The following is a 13,857-nucleotide window of genomic DNA, read 5'->3' as shown; positions in this document are numbered from 1 at the left end:
ATTACCACGTGACGGACTGACGTGATTTGACGTACGAGATTCGTATTCACAAGTGACGTGCTATAAATATTATTGTAGACTGTGAGGGCGCACTGTCAGTATCGGCACTTTCAGGCGTTTAAGAAATCATCCGTGAATGGCTATTGGTATCTATCTGGAAAGACAAGCACAACCTCGTAGAACGAGGTGCAACATGTAAAAGTATTTCCGATAAAATGTAGGAGCAATCGTAATGAGAAAGCTGCTAAGGCCGATGAATAATTTATAGAAAATTGTATTATGGAATACAATTGCAATTATTCAAAATCAAAATTCAAAATTATTTAAAGGGCGGCAGTCGTCGTGCCGGGTCTTGTTCGATATTGAACTCATTGCGGCGTATACAACGCATGTAAAATATATTGTTTATTTACATGAAATTCGAACACGTGCTGCGCGATGACCACCGCGCTTTAATACGGATTAAGAATACTTTCTTGAATGTTATATATAGTCTGATCCAGGACATTGTATTCTGTTATTTAGTTACATAGATGAACTTACAGATCACGACACACTTGACTGATAATATTTTCTATTCAGTCGAACATTTCCAAGAGTTTATGCTAACGACAATACTGTTATACTGTAATGCCTCCACACTGGACAATTGACTTTGTACGCCATTTTATAACAATCATCTTTTCATGGCTGTCTGTTAATATGAGGCTTACACCCAACTCGATTTTTAGACTTTCAATTGCGGGGTTCAATACAACATCCACTTAAAGGTTCCAATTACCTACATTTGAAGGTAAATTAAATCTACTAAAATTCCTCCGTTTTTCACAACTTTGTAAGCTATTTCTTTACATTATACGTGGAGCTCGCATGATAGTCTAGTAATACATATTTCACTCAAAGGTTGATTATTTTTTCTAATTTTTAACTGCGGGACACGTTAGGAAAACAACTGAAATCAAATTTTGTGACAAATCTACAAATTTTGCAATCGCAGAAGCCGAAGATAGGAATGCACTATAGGGACATATTTAATAGGATGAAAAAACAAACAATAATGAATTCACCATCAAGGAAGAATTTACCAACATGATCTGAACAAATCTGTATCCATACAAATACAGTAATTGGCTAAAAAATTCACTTAAATCATCGGCAACCTAGTTGTTGTCTCATAAGATTGGTAGACCGATTTATTCACTACAAAACAGATTCAACCTTTGGAAACCTTAGTCAAGGTTTGTAAGTGTATGTGCTGGATTGGCCCTGGTTAACACAAAGAATGGCACATGAAATTCTCCTTCCCATAGACTATGGGTCTGTTATCACTAAGCTAGGTAGTCGCCAGGGAACGTTTGGCTGGTCTCTGTCACAGGCTAATTTAAATATTCATGACCGGATCTACTTTTTGCCTTGCCATGAGTGCGTTCGCGTTGCTCCACGGGGGTGTCCCAAGCGAAGTTGGCAGTAGTGATCCGTGACAACGAAAATGTTCCCGAGGAAGTATTTGTATTGGTCTGTTGCTATGCGAGCAAAACTCGTGTAAAATGTATAAACATTTTTTTTATATCACTCCCAGTTGCATTTTTATGTTTGAGAAAATTACCTAAACACTTTTTACCTATCGATTTGTCGTTCGCTATCTGTTTTTCCAAACTTTCCCGGCCTTGCAATCACGGGTGGTAAGAACTGCCCCGAATCGCCCAGCTGTGACGTCACATAGAAGTCGAACGAAAACTGGGCAGACAATTCACATCTCTCCTACCGCTAGATCTACTTTTTCATTATTTTGAAAAAAAATTTCAGCATTGTATGTACAAATATTCGATATATTTATTTTAAATAACACACATTTTTTACAACAGAAGCTTAGGGTATAAAAAACAAATTAATTAAAAAAAAAAAAAGTCGTTCTAACAATTTTGTTGTAAAATGTTGCCCATGGCAGAGTTTAGTCTCTGTGCCTCCCTAGGTCAGGTCATAAGCAGGAAGACACTGCAAGGGAGAGTGGAAATTCGCATTATGACAGGGAGATGGTTTTGTGGCGCACTAAATGCGATAAAATGAGTGTGGCGTGAACAGAAAAACTGGGATGCTGGTGAACGGTCTCTGAATTTGGAGGAGGGACTTAATTCACTAAACAGTATAAACAAATGATGGTCTAATTGTTGAATTTTATTTCACATTCTGTCCCCTAATTGGCTTATAAGTTATAAATGCTTTTAATGAGTTATATGAAAAGGGATTTCTGTCAAACAGCCAATGTCTAGGGGTAATCAAATTGATGGAAACAAAGAAAAAAATGAGAGATATATTCCAAACTCGCGTCCAATAATTTTGCTCAATACAGATTGCAGCAAAATAATGCATTGTTGAACTCAAACACTCTTTAATAAAAAAAAGCAATTGGTCAGTCTGTGTGTCTTATTGTTATGGAATACACAAAAGATATAAATTAAACTTGTAATTTAATAGAATAGAAAGTTATGTTTGACTGCCTCGAAATGTTTAATTTTGACCCTTCCTTTAGGAAGTGGGTACATACTTTCTATTAAAACCCACATTGTTGTGTTATAAATTCACCAGATATTTTGGAGTTTTCGTCAAGAATGGATGTTTGGGGGTGAAGTGGCCTATGTCCCCTATCGAGATTGTTGGTGTGTTATTCTCATGTGATGCCACTGCAGCGTATGAGAAAACCTGAATACACGACTCAAATGACTTGCATGTGTACTGCGTTGTTGGACAAGTCGTAATCTTTCAATTATTGGCAAAATCTTGAACAAATATTACGGTGTAGTTGTGAAAACACTGTCAGTCTGGTAAAAAATGTCATCATTGTACCAGTTTCTGTACTCGATGATAACTCTGCTGATGGTTGCTTAATTGCCATTAACCAACAACTTTCGCTGCTGAAAACTGTATAAAATTATCGGCACTGGCATAAAATTGAATCGTGTGACATGTTCTAAAAATCTCTGCCTGTGAGTAACTTCGTTTTTTGTTTTTAAAGTGAGATCAGCCAGCGGAAATCAATCTACCGGTGCCATATGTCTGCACTTTGAACAAGTTATCAAAATGCCCACTCGTGTAACATCACAGACACTTATAGATCACCTTTATACAAATATGAGTAGTAAAACTACAATAATAATACTTTAACTAGAAAATTTTCCAATTGTTGTGGATTGTTGATTTTGTTAATGACCTTCGAAATGCATCACGGGAGAATGTTTTGATTGCAATGATGTAAATCAGGCATATCGAAATTTTAGCCAGAAATTTCTCGAAGTCTCAGGAAACATCCACATTAAAACCGAATGATAAAGTTAAACGCAGAAGTAAAGACAAACGTTGGGTAACTAAATCAATTAGAAAGTCAATTGAAAGAAAACATGTACTTTACCATAAACTTGTCAGCAATAATATTCTTACGAAAATACTGAAAAAAAAAACCAAAAAACTAAACACTACACAACTGTTTTCATTGCAAGTCAGAACAACATGAAAGAAACATGATTTACTTGGTAATGACAAAAACAAGAATTTAAAGGTACCAAGTCAGCGTGATGTCTGGCAATGTGACAGCACCCATACGCATCTACAGAACATTGTACACGATTTTAATCACTTTTTTTGTTAAGTAGCGACTTTCGTTCTCATTTACACACTTCGCCTCCATATTCATTCATTATCAAACCTGTAACTGAGCATGACATTCATAGTACAAAGATCTCACTCATTAGTTTGACTCATTGACCATTATGGTGTTACCTTTGCAACGGCTTACAAGTTATCTTGCCTCTAGGAATCAGTTTGTTGGCATTCACAACATTCAATCAACGAATTTGCCAATATCGTGTGGAGTCCCACAGGGTTCCATATTAGGACCAACTTTATTTCTTATATACATCAATGATATCTACACTTCTTGATGATTCAGACAACACAAATTACAACTAGCCATATTTGTCTACGATGTTATTAATAACAGGTTGCCATACAAGATTACTACGCCCCAATTTGTCATTCAAATAGTACCATACAAAATCAAAGAAATGATCTTAAAATGCCCCAAACTAAACATAAAGCAGGAGAGCTCACCATTAAGTATGCAGGAGAAAAACTATGGAATAGCATTCCAACTCATATCAGGAATATACAATGTAGGATTGCTTTTAAAAGCAATTCAAAAATTACCTACATGCTAAACACGCATAATTTCCAACTTAAAAATATATAAAAAATAATATTTTATTAAATTCCAGGTTGTTTTGATTGTTTCACTACTATTCTTATTTTCCATTTATGTTAAGTGAAAATAACACCAAGTTAATATTTTGTAATCTGTGATTTACAGCACAGAGGCTGGATTCCATTTGTATAATGTTGTATATATATTTTTTATGTGTTGTTAAGACTGGAGTGTTTAAACATCTATCTATATCTATCCATATGCGGGAGAGAATCATTTTGACTCCTGTCATTTTCATACAACGTTTCAAAGCAGTAGAGTAATCAAACCTATGATTGGATGTTTATCTCAGTCTCAGGTCAGCGCTATGACAACCCTTATACTGGCGACATTTATCCGCATTGGTTTACCTCAAGTAAAATAAAACATCACTCGTGGCTTTCTTACTTTCCGGACTTTTTTGTTCAAATTATGTATAATAATTACTCTACGGTTGTAATTTATTTGTTTTATTACAATGCAAACTTTAGAATATTGTTTTGGTTAGTAAATTATTCAATCTTTTAAGGTATTCACACGAGAACTGTAATGAGTGGACTACGCCTATTGACATGACATGTCGACATAATAACATTTTAAAATACTAGCGGAGCAGAGTTGATCGCCATTTTAAATCTTTGCAGTTATTTTACCCAAATGCAAGTGGGCATGTACGTTTTTTCTGCATAGCTGCAAAAACAATGAGATATTTTTGTTGTTCAAATTTATTTCTCATTTTACTCTGTCCATGTTACTGTATTTGAATTACTGTAGCATTTTGTTACTTCGCTGGCAACGAACAGCAAGGAAAGCAAACCATTATATCGAACTAATATAAACCAGATAAATAGAAATTGACACAAGTTGATTATTAAGTGATTATAGACATTGGGGCCAAAACTGTTAAAATATCTAAAAACGTATGGCCTTTGGGTTTCTTTTGTTTTATTTAAAAAAAATATGCTAGTACAATAAAAGAAGACAGTCCTTTGTAAAATCAAATCCTATTAAAACTTGTTTACCACCGATCCGTAATGATACTATATTTGGCAACCATGGTTACTAAAAAACACTTCTGAGCAATTTAATATGGCAGAGTCACTCATAGTGCTGCAAATGTTATCTCCAGGTCAAAACTAGGTCAACAGGTATGCATATAACGTAACATAACATACATATATATGCTATACACTGGACACACGAACACTTCAGGCAGAAAATGTCACCATCTCACTTCACCATAGAAACTTGAATAATCTGAACGAAATTCTTACTGATTTTTTGATGCTGTGATTTTTTCCTTTTCGAAATTGACCCAGATAGAATATAATATTTAATAATGATATTTGAACAAGAACTATTCAACCACCATTATTGGCTAAATGTGAACATCGGATTTTTGTTGTAAATATCAAGTGCTGTAATTTTACCATAATAATTTCACAAAAGTTCGAATTTAAATAAATCATTTTAAAAAATCACGCGTGCCTAAAAACACATTTTACATAGGAGTAAAATGATAATAGCAAATTTATCATGGCACAAATAGCACAAAAACGAAGCCAAGGAACAAATTAATTTGCACAGTTTTCCTGCCATTTTACATGCATAAACATGTAGTTAGATATATAAAGTAGTTCATGAATAGCCTTTCATTGCCAGAAATGGACAATAGAATCTGGTCAAGTAGGCATTTCCTGTATATCCCACTGCAGTGACCTTACGATATAGAGAGACGAGACGAGATCCCCTCTGACAAGTCTGGAGAACCCGAGAGTAGAAGAATTTACCCCTGATAGTTCTGTGCCCACTTGTATTTGTCAGCTGATCATATGAAGCCATGTAATAAATGGTTGTGGTTACCAGAAGACAATATACCCTTAGGTACACTCTTAAGATGGCTTTGAAGACAATCACCCGTTATATACTTAATACAAAACTATGTAAACAGATACCCCAGACCATTCGTCCCGGTGTTATCGCTATCGCCACACGAGACTCCAGCTTGTCTCCTATTCAATTTGACTGCGCACATCCAGAAAGTAGATGTAGCTGTGATTGGTGGAATACTAATGAGTTGAGTGTCAATCAAACGCCCACGCTATCTTTAGTAAACAAAGTCACGTGACACGCGCCATTTTAGTTTTGGCTGGCGATTTCAAGGCAGCACGCTTAACCCTTTCGTTCACAGGTTGGGAGATATTAGAATGACTGACAATTTCACGCCACTGTTTTACATTATTGGCGGATTTTTCTGCGCTATCAATCTTTCTCTTACAAACTAGACATAGATGAGACGACAGAGTCGCTCCTTTCACAACGTCGCACTGGATCAAATTGGAAAGACGATTTCCATAAGTTATCCCTCCTGCTTTTCCTGGCTTGAATAAATTCACACACGACTTAACTGTCCACAAACTCGAAGACTACACGAACACAGTCTACAATAGTCGTCGGCAACAATATGTATGTATTTCTTCGGTGTACTGATGCACGAATGCACCGTGACACGGTGTTTCTTGGGTGTCGCCATCGCTGAGAATGCCGCCGGCGCAATTTTTCACCCAACTCGCGATTCTGTTTTGCAACATTTTATCAATATTTCCTTTGACAAAATCGCCGACAAAAGCACCGCTTTGCTGATCTTTTGTTCTATAATTCTTAATGCAAACACCGACCCTAGTAGTAATTAGTAACGTCGCCTAGTACATATGAACGGTCGTCATTGCAAATCGAACATCCTTTTGAAATTTGGACGTCGGGCAGGCGATTTCAAGGCACCGCACTTAAATATTAGCAACATATTTTTCTGAGCGGTTGTTTATTCTCTTTCAAACGAGACATAAATGTGACGACATAGTCGATCCCTTATCCACCGCTAAGAATGTCGCAATGTTTCGTTCGTTTTGCAACATGCCACAAATCGTCGAAAAAAACACCACTTCGACGGAAGCGTGCATAATAAGGGGGTTAAAACAAGAAAACAAATGCCATGTTTAATACATATCGACCTGTTTTACTTGCGAAAGATAACGGAACATGAACTCGTTTCGTGCGACTTCGGAACCCGAAGGAACACACCAACAACGTTGAATTTACCCGCTATCTTCCAAATATGGTATATTAATTTATTCAGTTGTTTATTTAGAGTGACGTCCGCGGTCGAATGCGATTGGCTATCGATGTCAGTGCAAAGGTCATATGAATATTAAAATTAAGTGGGCGGAAGGAAAATTGTATAGGAGACAAGCTGGAGTCTCGTGTGGCGATAGCGATAACACCGGGACGAATGGTCTGGGGTAGTAAACAGACTAATCTTGTAAATATCATTGTGGTCGTCAATGGCGATTGGTATGCAAATTACGTTTGTCTGACGCATTACAAAACAAAAGTTGTAGAACAATACACAACTCACGGACAGACAGTGTGCTGAAACCCCTCTTTTATAAAGAGAAAAAACGGCCGATATAATATATTGATCTTGTGGTCTGAACTTCAGCATCAAAAGCAGTATGGCGATAGTGGTTCGTGTTCGAAAAGTTGAGTGATTTAACACGGAATAACGGACATAAAATAAATCTTGATTCAGGTTACTTCTTGTTGTTAATTGGATTAAAACAGTTATATTTGCTGACAACTGGATCATACATCTGTGTAAAAATGCATGAATTTCAACTCTAATTTGGGCAGCGAATACTGCGTCTACAACTGCGTCAGCTGCGCCGCCGTGTTCATCGAACCAGAGAGTACCCAGAACGAAGCAAACAAACTTGAACAGTCACCTGCGTTACTGCATTTTCTTATTTGTAAAAATAGAGTCTGGCACTCAAATACACATCGTCCATTGGCAATACACTGGTCCAGTGTAGAATTTATCATCAGGTTTTACGGCAAGTTGGGCATTTAATGGTGGAGTTTTAATGGAAACTACTATAACATATCGAAAGCTTGGAATGTCACCTGTCTATTACGAAGCACACAAAAGTGAAAAAATGAAAAATATAAACTCAAAATTAAAGTTTGTTTTAATATATATTTATGCAATGCATTCTCCATGGCACATTATGCGATGTTTATTTGACTGGGGAACACTGGCCAGGGCGGAAGTCGGCCATCTTGTTCATTCATTTATGGTGATGAAATACGGGGATTATTACATTCATGCATTATTTATTTAACTATTGTATACAACTTCAATAATCAAGATCACGTGCATTGTTTTATTTACACATGTTCTTCATTAACATATAACACTGTTTTATTAAGATGACAATCGTACCATATCATAATAAAACTAATATATGGTGAATAATGATTCGATATTTATTAAATATATTGTTATTGTATTAATATAAAGTATCAATATTATTGGTGACAATCTTCTGTACTCCAACAACTTCTATTTTACGTCGTTCTGAAAAATATAAACAACTCCAATTATTTGAATTGCCAAAGTACTAGTAACATAATTTATCTCATGTATCATGGCAGTTTAGTGAAATAAAGCAGTGTAATAATTTTCCATATATCTATCCTATAAAAAAATCCATACAAAGTAATGACGTCATAGTTAAATCTATTTGAATAACATCATATTCAAATTAATTTTAATTTAACACAACTTTACATACATTTGCACTTTAATTTTTCTTTTCATAATTAAACTCTGTCTTATATAAAAATACCAAACTTAAGTTCAAAAAAGTTGCATAGTATAGGGCTAATTACCGTATAACACATGCTAAGTTAAAATTAAACTGAAAAACAACACTATGTAGCTCCCGTACAGGGGTTTCCATTATTGTTTCACTCATAGCGTGACTTCACTGAAATGACAAAACACCACAATCAGCACTAATGAAAAAAACATATCCGTCAGTGCAACATACCATTTATACAACCGTCAGGTCTTTTTATAGTGCTTTAACTTTACAAACATAAGGATTCAACTCTTCACAACTAGCATCCCTCCATCGGTCACCTAGTTATAGGAGAAGAAAACAAACAAATATATACTGAACACATTGACTGGCAATATCATAAATATATTTCAGCAGGACAATAGTAAGTCACCAAACAAATCAGTGTATTTACCAAGGCAGTGCAGTAATTCAAAATACTCTCACGTAACATAATTTATTTCCCAAATAGATCTAGACAGTACCCCGGAGTCAGTATAGCCACTAACACACCACATTAGAATTGGTTATGCACTAAATATTGCGCCTCGTGTTTGGTAGTCATGTCTGGAAACGAGTTTAGTGTTTCTGTGACACTGATCTTGACATTAACACATCATGCTGGGTCGACATTCTAACCAGACCGCATGATGTAATAACAAATATAGGTATCATAACAACAATATAACAACATACTTCATTATTTAGAGGGGGGCAAGGGTTATTTTCGTTCAACGTAATTGCAATATTTTTTTGTTCGTACAACGTAAATAGAAAAAATAAATTCCGTAATTCTGTAATCACAGGCTAGACGTACAACGTAATCAATCAAATATTTTTTTCGTACACTGTAAAAATGTGTCATTTTTCTCGTACGTACAAAAATTCACATCCAAATAAAAAAATCGTAAAGAATAATCCAGGGAAATAACATTTTAGAAACTGTAAAACGACTAGATGACAGAATTCACTACAAAATTGAATGTCAAGACGTAAAAGGCCCTCTAACCGAATGAAGAGCATTACGAGGGCAATATGCGCATGCGTCTCTTCACACGGCGCAGCAATGGTGGAGAATTTGAGTTGGAGAGCTCTTCGGACCATTCAATGTTCCATTTGTTAACACTGTAAACTGTAAAAACGTCCCTTTTTTCTTCGTAAATTGTGAAAAGCCTTTTTTATTTCCCGTAAAACCGTACCAGCTACCCCCTTGCCTCCCCTCTATTTACAACACACTAGACGAGTCGTGTACTGCAAAATTCTTGGATTAACACTTCGAATGAAAGACGGAATATTCCCTAAAAATGCACTGAGTATAGCAAATGAGCTGAAAAATTGATGGGAAAAGTGAATTTAATTGAACTATGGATTGAATAATGATGTTGGTGAAACCAAATAATGTAGTTTTTGTATAAAATGCATCTTTCCTTGACATACTTCAAAATTATTTCCGCATTATTTGTGATACTTACTAGACCCGTAATTACCAGCAACGCAATCTGCTGCGGTGCCTTGATTAGGGTGGTCACACTCCCAATTTGTCCACACTGTAGGAGTACCATCCGTCCACACCCAGTTGTCTTCCTACGTAAATTTATCACATGTACAATTAATGTTAATGACCGTTTAACTTCCATAACATAGTCATTCTACGTCATTATCTGTGTCTCTTTCACTGAACTTGGAATAAGCAGGAATAATAGTCCTTTAAATATGGTGATCAAGAAGAAACATAAACATAGTCTGATTCTTGTCAAATGTTCAAGTATAAGAGTAGTTTTTGTTTTCATTTATTTAGAGATATTTGTAATGAAGCCATACATGTTGTTATGTGAAATGTTGTTATATTGTATAGTCTGTATAACCACTTTTCCCACAACTGACCCCTTCTCAGAACAGACGTAATGAAATTTCATTTTTTCATGAGCCATTCAAAATAAATCTAAGCGTCCCAGTGGCTTAAATTGAGCTTAATGCTTTGTGACAGAAGTTGTCTGGTCGCAGTGAAACTCTTTATATGAAGTAAACCCATTCATTATTATGACTATGGATTATGGATGAATACATAGATCAGCTGTTAACTGATATGGAATCACCAGAGTCAGTTCAGAGTTGTGTTCACAACATTCTGAATGAATGCGTTGTTCCATCACATAACGACATGACAACATATGGTGTGGGGGTATTGATACATTTATACTGGATAGCCTTACCGGACATGCAATAGAAAGTAAAGTTATACCATTATGTCTGCAGGGGCTTTTAGATTTATTGCTTTTAAGTGGAACCCTGGTAATGTATACTACTAATAGTGTTTAGTTTAGAAAATTATGTGATAGTGAAATTGAAGTAGTTCCTTTGCCGTCTGCATGTGTAATAGACTTGTCTCCAGTCATGACAGCTGTGAGAAAACATGATTGGAGGACTACTAGTATTCATGGACTGGTTTGCGTGTTATGTGCTAACCGGGATGACACGTGCTGACCGGGATGCAACCATGCAACAAACGTGGATAATTCTTCAGCTACTAACTACACATACAATTTATTTAGCACATTACGTGCCGTTTATCTGCCAGGCCGTCAAACGGCTGAAAATCATTGACACAGATGCATTCATCATCAGTATTTTGGAAATAATTACCAATGCATAGTAATTGATATGTTGTTACCGGCCATATGAAATGCATTTTATTTATTTACACAGAGTGATCAAAAATTACACGTTCTTCTGAAAACACCAGAACGTCAGATACAAGGGACTCTTCTACGGACTCGTGGTGATAGGACACCCGCACAGATTTCTAATGCTAAATTCAGTATTAAACTCAAGTTAACATTGAACATAGAGTTACACTTTTTAGTGTATGTTGCGTGATTTATTCTCGCTGTGTTTTATGTTTAGTAGTAGTAAACGATGGATAATATATAAAGTACGTTAGTTCCGCTACCTCATATATGTCATTTAGTCCAATCCAGTAATCTCCGGTCGTTTGGGCTAATTCATTTACGAAGCCTTCTTCTGGCGATGAATGAATTGACGCCAATTTACACCCAATCGCTTGGTGACCACAGGCACTATCAGCGTCATTAAAACTATCAGCAGTCGGAAAATATTTGTAGCAATACCCATTTTGAGGCCAATGCGTAAATCCACTGGGACAAGATCCTAGTAAAATAAACAATAACATAGACTTATGAAAATATGCAGGATGGAAATAAATATTAGAAAATATGTGAATATTACTCAAAACGTGATCTATATTTACAGCTATTAACTTGCGTCAACAGTGAAGTATAATGTATCATCACGTGACAGTAAATGTTGACCTTGACCGATGAATTATTTGTATAGCTAATGACATCACTTACCTTGAACCACAGTAAGGCTTACACTTAGTGCACATGCAATGATAAGGATCTTCATGTTCGTACAATGTGAACAGACTGTATACCTGTCACCAGTAAAACAAGAAACACACCTATGATACATGATGCTCAAACACACTGTGCACTGTATATCGTTTGAATAGTTTGCACAATGCGTTATTTAAGCAATACACCACCACCGGAGGCGGGTATACCACGAGATATTGCACAATTCACGACATATATGCACGAGCGGGGTTACACACCTATATTCCGACACCCCAATGTTCCGACATCCCTACATTCCGACATCTCTATATTCCGACACCCCTATGTTCCGACATCCCTATATTCCGACACTCCTATGTTCCGACAACCCTATGTTGAGATGCTAATAGGTTTTGACACCTACGACATTTTAGAAACGTTTTTAACATTTCACTGCATTTTTATCTCTTTACTATAGGAAAAAAAATATTATTATTATTATTCAAATATTATTCTACGTTCACCTTTTGTAACACAGTGTTACATTTCTTTACATTTAAAAAAACATAATTATGCCGGATTATAGTATTAGCCACTCTTAATAGTAGTTAGTTAGAATTACCAGACATTGTGGGATACTTAGAAGTGGCCTATTAACCCATGAAACATACTCGCACGTATCCATACATGTTTTATTGTGTGGGGCAAAGATGTACACTATCATGAAGTGTTATTGCTGTAAATAATTATGAACAATAAAAACTGAAATTTAGAAAAACTACGAACAAAAAATAATGAAAGTCTGTGATTTTCTGTACAGTTTCCAGGAAATTATTAACCGAACCATAACACTTATTAAAAGCAAAGTGCTGAAATTCACTTCAAGTATTTCAGAAATATAATTTTACAATTGCATACGAGTCGTCAAAACGTACAGTTTGGTGACATTATTCAAATTTTGTATAGTATCAGGGGTAAAATCTTTCTCCTCTCGGGGTCTCCACACTGTCGGGGGGAATCTCGTCTCGTCTCTCTATCTCGTCCCCTTGAGGTACGGGATCGGGAAAGTCACTTTAACTTTACAGTCAAATAAGGCACACACAACGAAATACGTTTCAGCTCTCGTCTTAGTCGATCTTTTGGAGCACTCTGTAAGACACAGCGCCCTGGGGAAAAGTCCCCAAGACTCTCACAAGGCTGAACCAAGACTCGCCCAAGACTGGACTGCGTCAAGGCTCGCCCCAAGACTCTCTCGGACTGACTGCGTCTGTCGTGGAGTATTCGCCAAGACCAACTCAAACTCTCTTTATTCATTTTCAAAACTCTAACCAATTACAAAGCAGTAAAACGATTCTAGGGCGTAACCTTCAATCATAAAGCCAATCACACTAAGTACTGAATACGTCATATCTTTTGATTAATCGTTCACTACATTAATAACTATGAATATAAACTGTCAGAATGGCGACGATTATCTCGTAATTAGTTCCAAATCACTGAGCCAAGTTCCGTCCAAAACTTCAAATAGGCCTACACGATGACAGACATAACACAGCAATTCGCTAATAATCAGTTAATTAAGTCGGTC

The 13,857-nt window shown here is 36.1% G+C and overlaps 1 long non-coding RNA gene across 1 annotated transcript; it reads right to left on the bottom strand.

Annotated features, from left to right (window-relative positions):
• Positions 1-8,241: 8,241 nt before the first annotated feature.
• On the bottom strand, positions 8,242-12,044 carry LOC144344190 (uncharacterized). The gene is made up of 4 exons (XR_013419121.2): positions 11,864-12,044; positions 10,386-10,497; positions 9,124-9,215; positions 8,242-8,648 (listed from the first exon to the last, which is right to left on the bottom strand). It is a non-coding gene; the product is annotated as an uncharacterized LOC144344190 (long non-coding RNA).
• Between the last annotated feature and the right edge of the window lie 1,813 nt (positions 12,045-13,857).

This window comes from Saccoglossus kowalevskii, chromosome 12 (assembly GCF_978046115.1).
Source record: "Saccoglossus kowalevskii chromosome 12, keSacKowa6.1, whole genome shotgun sequence".
NCBI lineage: Eukaryota > Metazoa > Hemichordata > Enteropneusta > Harrimaniidae > Saccoglossus > Saccoglossus kowalevskii.
Note: the sequence above shows the minus strand (reverse complement) of the source record. Positions and strands in the feature narration are given on the sequence as shown.